The following is a 10,856-nucleotide window of genomic DNA, read 5'->3' on the forward strand; positions in this document are numbered from 1 at the left end:
ATGCACATTTTTGCCCCAAACTTGCAGGAAAAAATCTTTTGTTTTAAATTTTTAATTCAATTATTTATTTATTTAGTTATTTATATTTAGGAACAAAACCAATGATCATATTACAGGGTATTATTTTGTATATAGATATCATTACTGCTTTCTAGAGTTACACTTTTAATGCATAAGTATAAATAAAAGAATTAAAAACATTTATATAGATATGGAATTAAAACTACCAATGTATAATATGTGTTCTTATTTTTCCCTAAAAAATTTGGGCAAAAAAGTGTGCATTATAGATGGCAAAATATGATATTTTCTCTATTCACACTTTGCTGAGAGTATTGGTCATAAATGGATGCTGGATTTTATCAAAAGCTTTTTCTGCACCTATGGATATGATCATGTGGTTTATATCCTTCATTTTGTTTATGTGTTGAATCACATTTATTGATTTGCATATGTTGTACCATCCTTGCATTCGCAGAATAAATCCCACTTAATCATGGTGTATTATTTTTTGATGCATTGCTGTATACATTTTGCTAGTATTTTATTGAAGATTTCTATGTTCCTCGGGGATATTGGCCTGTAATTTTCTTTCTTTGTAGTGTCTTTATCCAGTTTTGGAATTAGGATAGTCCTGGCCTTGTAAAATGTGTTTGGGAGCTTTCTCTCCTCTTGAATTTTATGAAATACTTTGAGAAGGAGAGGTGTTAATTCTCAGAATGATAAAATTCACCTGTGAAGCCATCTGATCCAGGGCTTTTTTTTATTGGGAGTTTTTTTTATGACTGCTTCAATTTCATTAGGTATATTCTGTCTATTTGGACTCTCTGATTCTTCCAGATTTAGTTTTGGAAGATTGTATGTTTCTAGGAATTTATCCATTTCATCCAGGTTGTCCAGTTTGTTGGCATATAATTGTTCATAATATTTTCTTATAATTCTTTGTATTTCTATGGTGTCAGTTGTTATTTCTCCTCCTTTATTTCTGATTTTACTTATTCGGGTCCTTTATTTTTTTTCTTGATGAGTCTAGTTAAAGATTTGTCAATCTTGTTTATATTTTCAAAGAACCAGCTCTTCGATTCATTGATCTATTGTATCTTTTTTTTTCAGAATCTATTTCATCTATTTCTGCTCTGATCTTTGTTATTTCATTCCTTTTACTCACTTTGGGCTTTGTTCATTGTTATTTTTCAAATTTCTTTAAATGTGAAGTTAGGTTGTTTATATGAGCTTTTTTTTTGTTTTTCGAGACAGTTCTGTAATGCTATGAATTTCTTTTTTAGGATTGTTTTCTGCGTGTCCCACAGATTTTGGATTGTTGTCTTCATTTAGATCTTCATTTTCATTTATTTCAAGGTATCTTTTGATCTGTACCTTGATCTCATTGTTGACCCATTCATTGTTTATTAACATGTCATATAGCTTCCATGTCTTTGCATGTTTTTCAGTGTTCTTATTTGATTGATTTCTAGTTTCATAGCACTGTGGTCAGGGGAGATGCTTGATGTGCTTTCAATCTTCTTAAAATTATTGAGACTTGTTTTGTGTCCTAACATGTTGTCTATCCTAGAAAACATTCTGTGTGCACTTGAAAACTACTGTATTTTGCAATGCATAATACATACCTATACTTTTGTGCACATTTTACATGGGATTAGTATACCTGTTATTATACCCATGGTATGTAATCATTATACCCATGTATAATGTGCATACTTATTTTTCCCTAAAAAATTTGGGCAAAAAAGTGCATATTATACATGGAAAAATAATGGTATGTATATTCTGCTGTTTTGGGGTGAAATGCTATGAAGATATCAATTATGTCCATTTTGATCTAGTGTGTTGCTGAAGGCCACTATCTCCTTGTTGATTTTCTGCCTGGAAGATCTATCCATTGAAGTCAATGGCTTGCTAAAATCCCCAAATATGACTGTATTTCTGTCCATCTCTCCTTTTATGTTCACCAAGATTTGCTTTACAAAGGTGCTCCTCTGTTGGGTGCATAAATGTTTACTAGGGTTATATCCTCTTGTTGGATTATTCCCTTTATCATTATGTAGTGTCTCTTACTACAGCTTTGGTTTTAAAGTCTATTTTGTTGGATATAAGTATTGCTACTCCAGCCTTTTCTTCTTTTCCATTTGCATGAAATAACATTTTCCAACCCTTTACTTTTAGTGTGTGTATCTTTTGATCTGAGATGTGTCTCTAGGAAGCAGCGTAATATGGGTCTTGTTTTTGTATTCATTCAGCTACCCTATGTCTTTTGGTTGGAATGTTTAAGCCATTTACCCTTAAAGTGATTATTGATAGCTATGTATTTAATGTCATTTTATTGTTAGATTGTTTCCTCTGTTTTTTTTCCTTTCTCTTTTTCTTATTCTTCTTCTTAAAGCAAGTTCGTTAACACTTGTTGCAGTACTGGTTTGGTGTTAACAAATTCCTTTAGCTTTTTCTTGTGTAGAAAGCTCCTTATTTCTCCTTTGATTTTAAATAATAGCCTTGCTGGGTAAAGTAGCCTTTGTTGTAGGTCCTTGCTTTTCATCCCCTTGAGTATTTCATGCCACTCTCTTTTGGCCTGGACTGTTCCTGTTCAGTACTAAGATGCCAGTTTAATGATGCTCCGTTGTGGGTAACTACCTGCTTTTCTCCTGAGGCTTTTAGAGTTTTTTCCTTGTACCCCCTCCCCCCCCCCCACAGCCCCCAGGTGCTTGTCTCCAAGATCTGAAACTGAGAGCCACAGGCCAGGCACTTAGTCATGTGTCACTTGAACTGCTATGGCATTAGAATGGAACCCGTCAGCCATGGCAGGTTGATAGGTCATGAACAATGCTCTCTCTTAGTCTTTAAACCATGCCATTTTAATTATGATGTATCTTGGCGTAGACCTCTTTGGGTCCAACTTGTTTGGGACTTTCTGAGCTCCCTGGACTTGTGTGTCTTTTTCCTTCACCAGATTAGGGAAGTCTTCAGTCATTAGTTCTTCAAATAGGTTCTGGATCCCTTGATTACTCTCTTCTTCTTCTTCTGTTATTCCCATGATGTGAATATTGTTACACTTCATGTTTTCCAAAATGTTTCTTAAGCTCTCCTCCCTTTTTAATATTCTTTGCTTTTTTTGCTGTTCTGCCTGGGTGTTTTTTTTCTACCTTCTCTTCTGAAACACTGATTCTGTCCTCTGCTTCATCTAACCTGCTGTTTACTTCTTCCAGTATATTATTTCTTCCAGATATTGCATTCTTTATTTCTGGCTGGTTCTTTTTTGTGGTTTCTATGCTCTTTTTTCATGTGTTGAGTATCATTTTAATCATTACTATAAACTATCTGATAAATTGCTTGTCTCCATTTCATCTAATTCTTCTAGAGAATTCTTTTGTTTTTACATTTGGGGTCTGTTTCTTTGTCTTCCCATTTTGGCTGCTTCTTTGTATTTTCTGCCTTAGATGTTAAACTAAGCAGTCATTATCTGATCAGCTGTCAATATAATCAAGCTGTAATCAGCAGTCTGGCTTAAGCACGACAGGGTGCGGCAGAGTAATTCCTGTGGTTGGGGATATTGCTTCCCCTTAGGCTGATGCCACTTAGAGAGGAGTGCTCTGCCTGAGAAAGATGGCTCCAGCAGTATGAGGGATGACTCAGCACAGGGATCCTGGTAGCTGTTTCTCCAGTTCTATTCTCAGAGCCACCAGTCCCTTACTCTCCTTAAGCATCTCTAGTCCACTCTGCCCCTCCGCTGCTGGAGCCCAGGGTAAGTGGCTGCAAATGAATTTCTGTGTGTTGGCCCTTTAAGAGGCTCTCTGCATCTCCATCCAGCTCTCTGCATCTCCAGCCATTTCTCCCTGGCAGACAGAAACCCTGTTGCTTTTCACAGCTGAATGTTGTCTAGGTTCCTTTCTGGATTTGATGCTGTAGGCTGGGGAGACTGGCTTGTGGTTTAGATACTACATTTCTCAGGGGGAACTCTGAAATATACCTCCAGAATTACAACTGCCACCCATGGGAGCCCAGACAGCCCTTTCATGACTCCTCTGCACTGCCTACCAGTCTTGTGGTAAAGTAGTTTCTTCTGTCTGTCCTTGGTTATAAGGCTTCTCTCCAACTAGTGTTCAGTTGGTTATTGAGGATGCTTTCTCTACAATTCAGTTGCAATTCCAGATTGGTCCTGGGAGGAGGTTAGTGTAGCTTCCACTTACTCCCAGATTCATTTTCAATATAGTATGTAGGCTGAGTATTTTTTCTAGCAAAGTTAATAGATTTTGTTTGATTTAGCTGTGATGTATTGCCTAGATTACCTCAAATGTATTTATGAAATACCTAGTCAGACTTAAGACATGGCACATAACCAAATTAACTGGTCCAAACAATAATCTAATAGCCTTGATTTAATTAGCACTATGCCAAAGTTTAAAAAAAATCACCTTTTATTATTTATTGTTTATATCCAACTTCAAAAAAGATGAAGCAATTTTGAGTAACACATGAAACAGGCTGTGGAAATCATGTATTAAGCACAGAAAAGATCGAATACTCTAAAAGGAGTGGGAGAATGGTATACCAGAACATTTGATCACTGAAACTATGTATAATAGGGGTTAGAATTCAAGCATGTGAAACATGGGGTAAATGGGACATTTCCTATGCATCCTCAATCCTGAGTGTTTCATTCCTTTATGTTTTCCCACTTCACTTTATCTTGTAGATTTACAAATATTTCTTGTCAGATAGCAGAAGGAAAAGCAATTTATAGTTTCTCACTAGTAGGGCAATACAGAAGCGTTGGTATTTCTTCTTAGGTGTCCTCCTTTCCTATTATTCATTTCTTGGTTCAATAATTAAAATCCACCCAATATTTGAATCACATGATAGAATGAGTATATGTAATGGAAACTCTAATCTATTTGTAATGATAACAAATAGCTCAGTTAATGCGTTTATGGTCATTGGCATTCAGGAAAGAGGTTATTCCAAAAGTCTGTGCCTCACAAGGAAAGCTAATGTTCATCAATCAGCTGTTGTTCTATGAGACAGATCAGAGTCTTTATAGATGGGATTTGTGCTGAGTATTTTTGTTTACTTTTAAAAATGCAGGAAAAGAAAATCTTGAAGGTTTTTTACCCTAACCTATCTAACATAACCTATTAATTCATTCTGCTTGTCACTGGCTCTCAATTATTATTTTACTGACTTCACCTTGTCTTGCCATGTTCCTATCCCTTTCTTAAAATTTGGCTTTAAAAAAAGTGAAAGACTTAAGAATAATAACCACAAAGCCAGCAATAACCACAAAGAACCACACCCCTCCTTTCAGACAACACATAAATAGTCCCAGACAGATCTCTATCCTAAGGATTTCCTCAGAGGTAGATTCTACAATCCCCTCCATATTTTTAATTTGTATTTAAGTATTGTAACATTCAAAGATTGTCTTTTCTTAGTCATGCATAAAGAAACCATCATCCAAAGTGTAAAATTAATGACCAGCTTTTGTTGTTGTTACTTAACTCTGGGAATAGTATTGTGAGCTCAAGAAACAGTAGATAGCTCTCCATTTTACTCATCTGGGCTATATGCAAACTGAAAAATTCTGGTATTTAAAAAAGGTTCATATATTAACTAACTTACTGTAGTTTGCTATAGAAACAATCCATCTTATATTAGTGAGCTTACATTGAAATCAGGGTAGTTGTGGGAAAGATGGAGTATTTATCCTTTAAAAAAATTAATTGTGAAGCTGAGAGAGTCCCAAAGAAGTTGGATCCAAGGAGGAACACACAAAGACACATCATAATTAAATTACCCAAGATTAAAGGTGAGAATCTTAAGGAGAGAATCTTAAAAGCAGCAAGAGGAGAGAGTTGCCTACAAAGGAGTTCCTATAAGGCTATTGGCTGATTTCTCAAAAGAAACCTTACAGGCAAGGCACTGGAAAGACATATTCAAAGTCATGAAAGGCAAGGGTATCCAAGATTACTCTATTTAGAATGGAAGGGCAGATAAAGTACTTCCCAGATAAGGTCAAGTTAAAGGAGTTCATCATCACCAAGCCCTCATTATATGAAATGTTAAAAGGATTTATATAAGGGAAAGAAGATAAAAACTATGAACAGTAAATGACAGCAAATTCACAACTCTCAAGAACTGAACCTAAAACATACACACACACATACACACACACACACAAAACCAAACTAAGCAAATAACTAGAACAGGAACAGAATCACAGAAATGGAGATTATGTGGAGAGTTATCAGTGGGGAGGGAGAGGGGGAAGAATGGGGGCAAAGGTGCAGAGAATAAGCAGCACAATTGGCAGGTACAAAATAAACAGGAGTATGTTAAGAATAGTATAGGAAATGGAGAAGCTAAGGAACTTATATGTATGATCCATGGACATGAACTAAGGGGTGGGGAATGCTGGAGGGAGGAGGGGTATAGGGTGGAGGGGGATAAAGGAGGAAAATGAGACATCTGTAATAGCATAATCAATAAAATTTACTTAAAATAATTGCTAAAATACATTAATACATCTATATAGAGCACCTATTAAACATATACTTTTTGGTATCTATATATGAACATAAATCACAAAAATAGATCATAAATCATAAAACTAGATATTCTGTCTGGCAGGGTCCTGTGTTAGTGAAGTCCCCAAATGTAGTGTATAGTGTGTGGTCCCCAAACATATAGTGTGCAGTCCCCAAACATATAGAGAATTTGAACCTAAAACATTAAATAGGTAAGTATAGCACATAGGTGAGTTATTTCTAAACTGTAGCACTATTTCACACTTAAAACAGCAAGCAAACCTATTTTGAGTCAAAGAACAGCATAGAAAATTATGAAGCAATAAAGTTATAAATTGTGGCTGCACAAACTAATGCACTAGATTTTATATACATGTCAAAGAGCATAAGCTATACATAGGTCTTTTCCAATTTTTATCATGCCAAATGCCCTTAGACATTGCACTCTGGACAACAATTTTGACTGCTCTGGGGCTTAAACAAGAGGCTTGGATCAGATGATCTCTGAGGTCTCCTTTGGCCCTAATTTTTCAGGCTTTAAGTCTTAATTTTAAATAAATTATAATCTGTGGTTAAAGTGTGACATATTACTTCTCTTGATTCCTCGGTGGTCACTGGGTCTTCAGTGCATGTGTGATGAGTGAGTGAACCCAGAATCCGCTTCCGCCAGAGAAATGAGGTTCATTAGAGACTTTGACAGTAGACATGCTAAGCTTACAAATTTTATTTTGCTGTGTGCTACTATGCTTTTAAAATATCTCTACATGATCAAACAGCTATTATACTTGCATATCTGAGTGACAATAACTAGTCAGAGACACAAATGTTCTTATAGCTGTTGATTTTAAAAGTTGCTCCAGTTCATTAGATATGACATATTTTCCTATAGCAAAAATTGTAGACGTCAGAGATAGGTTATCTTTTTGGTTGTAAGAAATCAAAATGTAAATAAAGTACAATGAGTCATCATAAAATTTTACTTTTGGAGTGGTTACTTTTATTTTATAACTGAAATACTTTCCTCAACTGATCAAGGGTCTCCCAGTCTCTTGTAACCCAAGATAACCAGTTGCAGGAATTCTGATTCTCAATTCATCAGAAAGAAGATTCTTAGGCAAATCTGAGCAGTGGCTAGGGTAAGGGATTGATGGGGATTATAATAGGTCCTGTACTGAATTCTTTGGTGACATTTCCACAAAACTAATGAAATGCAAACCAGTGTCTGTTTCATCAAATGTTTAATTAGTTCTAAAAATCAGACCACATATATGCATGCAATATTTTATTCTTAAGATTTTTTTAGGGGCAAACTTCTTACTCAAAGAAAACTTGACAGTCCCTAAAGAAAGAGGCCACCCACATTGCTCTTAAGGAAAAATACTGTGAAGGCACGTATCTTTTTACTTAAGTCATTATAAAATAGAAAAAATTTAAAAGTAATACATTTCAAAATAGAGAAATATGTTTTAAGTTAGTCCTGCCACCTTACAATCTTAATTTAAGATATATTCAAAAACATTAAATTCTTTTCTATTTTATCCTAATATTTTATTTACAGACTTATTAACCAATGCATTAAGTCCTATGATTTTGGATCCAGGTTACCACAGGAAATACTCAAATGTAGCAGGGCTTACCAGGAAAAAAAATAATAGTTCATTATGTCTACCTGTATTATTAAAACATTGCTTGTTTAGACGTGACCAGGTCATTAATATTAACAATGGTTTGGCCCTGGCTGGTGTAGCTCAGTGGATTGAGTGCGGGCTGCGAACCAAAGCAGGTCAAAGCTCGCAGGTTCGATTCCCAGTCAGGGCACATGCCTGGGTTGCAGGCCATGGCCCTCAGCAACTGCACATTGATGTTTCTCTCTCTCTCTCTCTTCCTCCCTCCCTTCCCTCTCTAAAAAAAAATAAATGAAATCTTAAAAACAAAAACAAAAACAAAGCAAAACAAAAACAATGGTTTTTGAACCCTTATGTTTTTCTGGGGTATCAGTTTTTCAGGCTGCTATTCTTTGCTCTTCTATGAAAGCCTGTAAAGGGGTTTAGTGTAGAAAATTATTTATTTCAGAAGAAATCTAAAACCTGAAATCTTTGTTTTTTTAAATAGAGTTACAGAACATCTCAGAGACTTAATATTCAACACAAGAGGGAAAGGCAATGACATGCTTTCCTGTCCTGACAACATGCGGACAGTGTGGCATCAAAACTCTCAAAGTGAAAATCCTTCTTAGAAAAACATTTTTATGCAGAAGACAAATTTTAGAATATTATTTAATTCTGAATAATACTTTCAAGTGTCCAGGTTGCCGCTTACTCATGGTTATGTTGCAAACAGAAAAATAGAATGCCAACTTATTATGAGACATTTGTCTAAATCTTTATTTTAGTATATGCAACACATTATTCATTCATATACATAAAGATCTTCAATAAAATATTAAAATGAAAATCCTATGCAGATGATAACCTATTCATGCCTTCTAATTTATAAGCTGTTTATGTACTGCTTCTGAGGTGTGGCATGCTGCCACATAAATTGGGGAGAAGGTTCCCCTTTGAGAAGATGGATCAAAAAATACAAGCTGGGGACTACTTCGGAGCTCAGTGATCCAGATGAGTGGGGATTTTAACTGTTGATTGAGGGGGGGGTGGTTCTGTTGCAGGGTTGCTGAATGTCTTGGACTGTTTTTCAATGTTTTGGGTTTGGCAATCCAAAGTGTGTTTTGCTAAGCACTTTTCTTTTCATTTTAAGCCCATGTGTATTATAAAGGAAATTTAATCCGTATGTTTTTGATGCCTTTACACTTAACTCATCAAAATGCTGTTTTGTAAGACTTATTTGATGTCCAAGAGGTCTTTGAGTATTTTTATAACTTTTAAAAGTTTTGTCTGTCCTTAGAAACAGGAAGTTGTGTTTTTTGAGGGAAAGTGGACTAAAAAAGCCCAGAGACCAGAGTTAGTTAGAAGACTTCAAACATAGGCTAAATGTTAAGATTAATAATAATATAGGAGACATTATATCACACTTACTATGTGCTTGGCTGTTCTAAGCATTTTTGGTGTTTTAACTTATTTAATTCTTGCAACTATTATGTAAGGTAGGTGCCATTACTATCGCTATTTTAAAAGGATAGGTAAGCCACCGTCCAAGGTCATACAGCACCTACAGGCAGAGCTGAGATCTGATGCCAGGCAGTCTGGTTCTTTGTGTCTAAACTTTTAACTGTTGTACTATACTGCCTATTTCCATAGCGTTATCCTGTAACCTAAGAATTTTGGACGTTCCTTAAAATTAACTACATACCAATACTGTACTAGAAACTGAAAAGAGTATGTTTGCCCCTAAGAGGGTTTACTTTGTGATGGGAACAAACAGATACACAAACAAAACAAAAATGAATGAACCCTGAATGAAATGCTGTGTGTTTACTCAGTGTCATTTTTCCATTCAACACCTTCTGTGGGGTATTACCGATGTCAGGCTCTCCTCTGGTCATTAGGGAGTCAGCAGTCATGGAAGTTGTATCCTCACGGATAGTGGAGATTGTATTCCTCCCTTTAGACCAGACCACTGGGGGAAACAATAAAAATGCCTGGGCTGCTTCTGATATTATCAACAATAATAGGTTAGGAGGTAGCTAGAGTGACTTTCAGCAACCCCCCTCCCCGCCCCCCAACCAGCCTGTGTTCTTGGGAGAATGCATTTCCTATGGGAGCTGGGAGCATTTCCAGTGTCCAGCCCTGCTCTTCAGGTGCCCCTGGACATTTTGTTCCTAACATGGCTCTTCCTTTCCTCGATGATATCAAGAAGCTAGTTTTCCTGTTTATGTAAAATAGTTTTTACTTTTAAAAGTCTTAACTAAATTGAGACTTAGTTACGAATATTGAATAAAATACCTGGAAGACCTTTATGGAATTTCACGTGTGTTAATTTAAATTGGTATGTTTTACTGCATTTCAATGATGAACAAAAAATCATTGCAAAAACTTAAGGAAGTTTAACAGTTAACTCATTATGTTAATGTTTCTTTGAAAACATTAAGGGTGCTTTTATTATAAAAGTAATCTAAGCATATTAAAAACAATTTGGAAATCAGAATCCACCTACAGACACAGGTATAGCAGACATTTCTATTGGCTATAAATGTGTAGTTTATTATTTTTAAGTGGCTATAATTTTCTTGCTTACTTTTTATGTGCTTACTTTTTAAATAACTTTTCACATTAAAAAAGAAATATCTCATTTTATAAAATGAAATATCACAGTACAATTTGGAAGCTTAAATTTTGTTTTCCTTTAAATTTGAGAAATTTTCTT

The 10,856-nt window shown here is 35.4% G+C and overlaps 1 non-coding gene across 1 annotated transcript; it reads right to left on the reverse strand.

Annotated features, from left to right (window-relative positions):
• Positions 1-2,715: 2,715 nt before the first annotated feature.
• Positions 2,716-2,841, reverse strand: LOC123822316. Its single transcript, XR_006786286.1, has one exon. It is a non-coding gene; the product is annotated as a small nucleolar RNA SNORA54 (small nucleolar RNA).
• Positions 2,842-10,856: the final 8,015 nt, after the last annotated feature.

This window comes from Phyllostomus hastatus, unplaced genomic scaffold (genome assembly GCF_019186645.2).
Source record: "Phyllostomus hastatus isolate PE091 unplaced genomic scaffold, TTU_PhHast_1.1 phas_contig_40, whole genome shotgun sequence".
Lineage (NCBI taxonomy): Eukaryota > Metazoa > Chordata > Mammalia > Chiroptera > Phyllostomidae > Phyllostomus > Phyllostomus hastatus.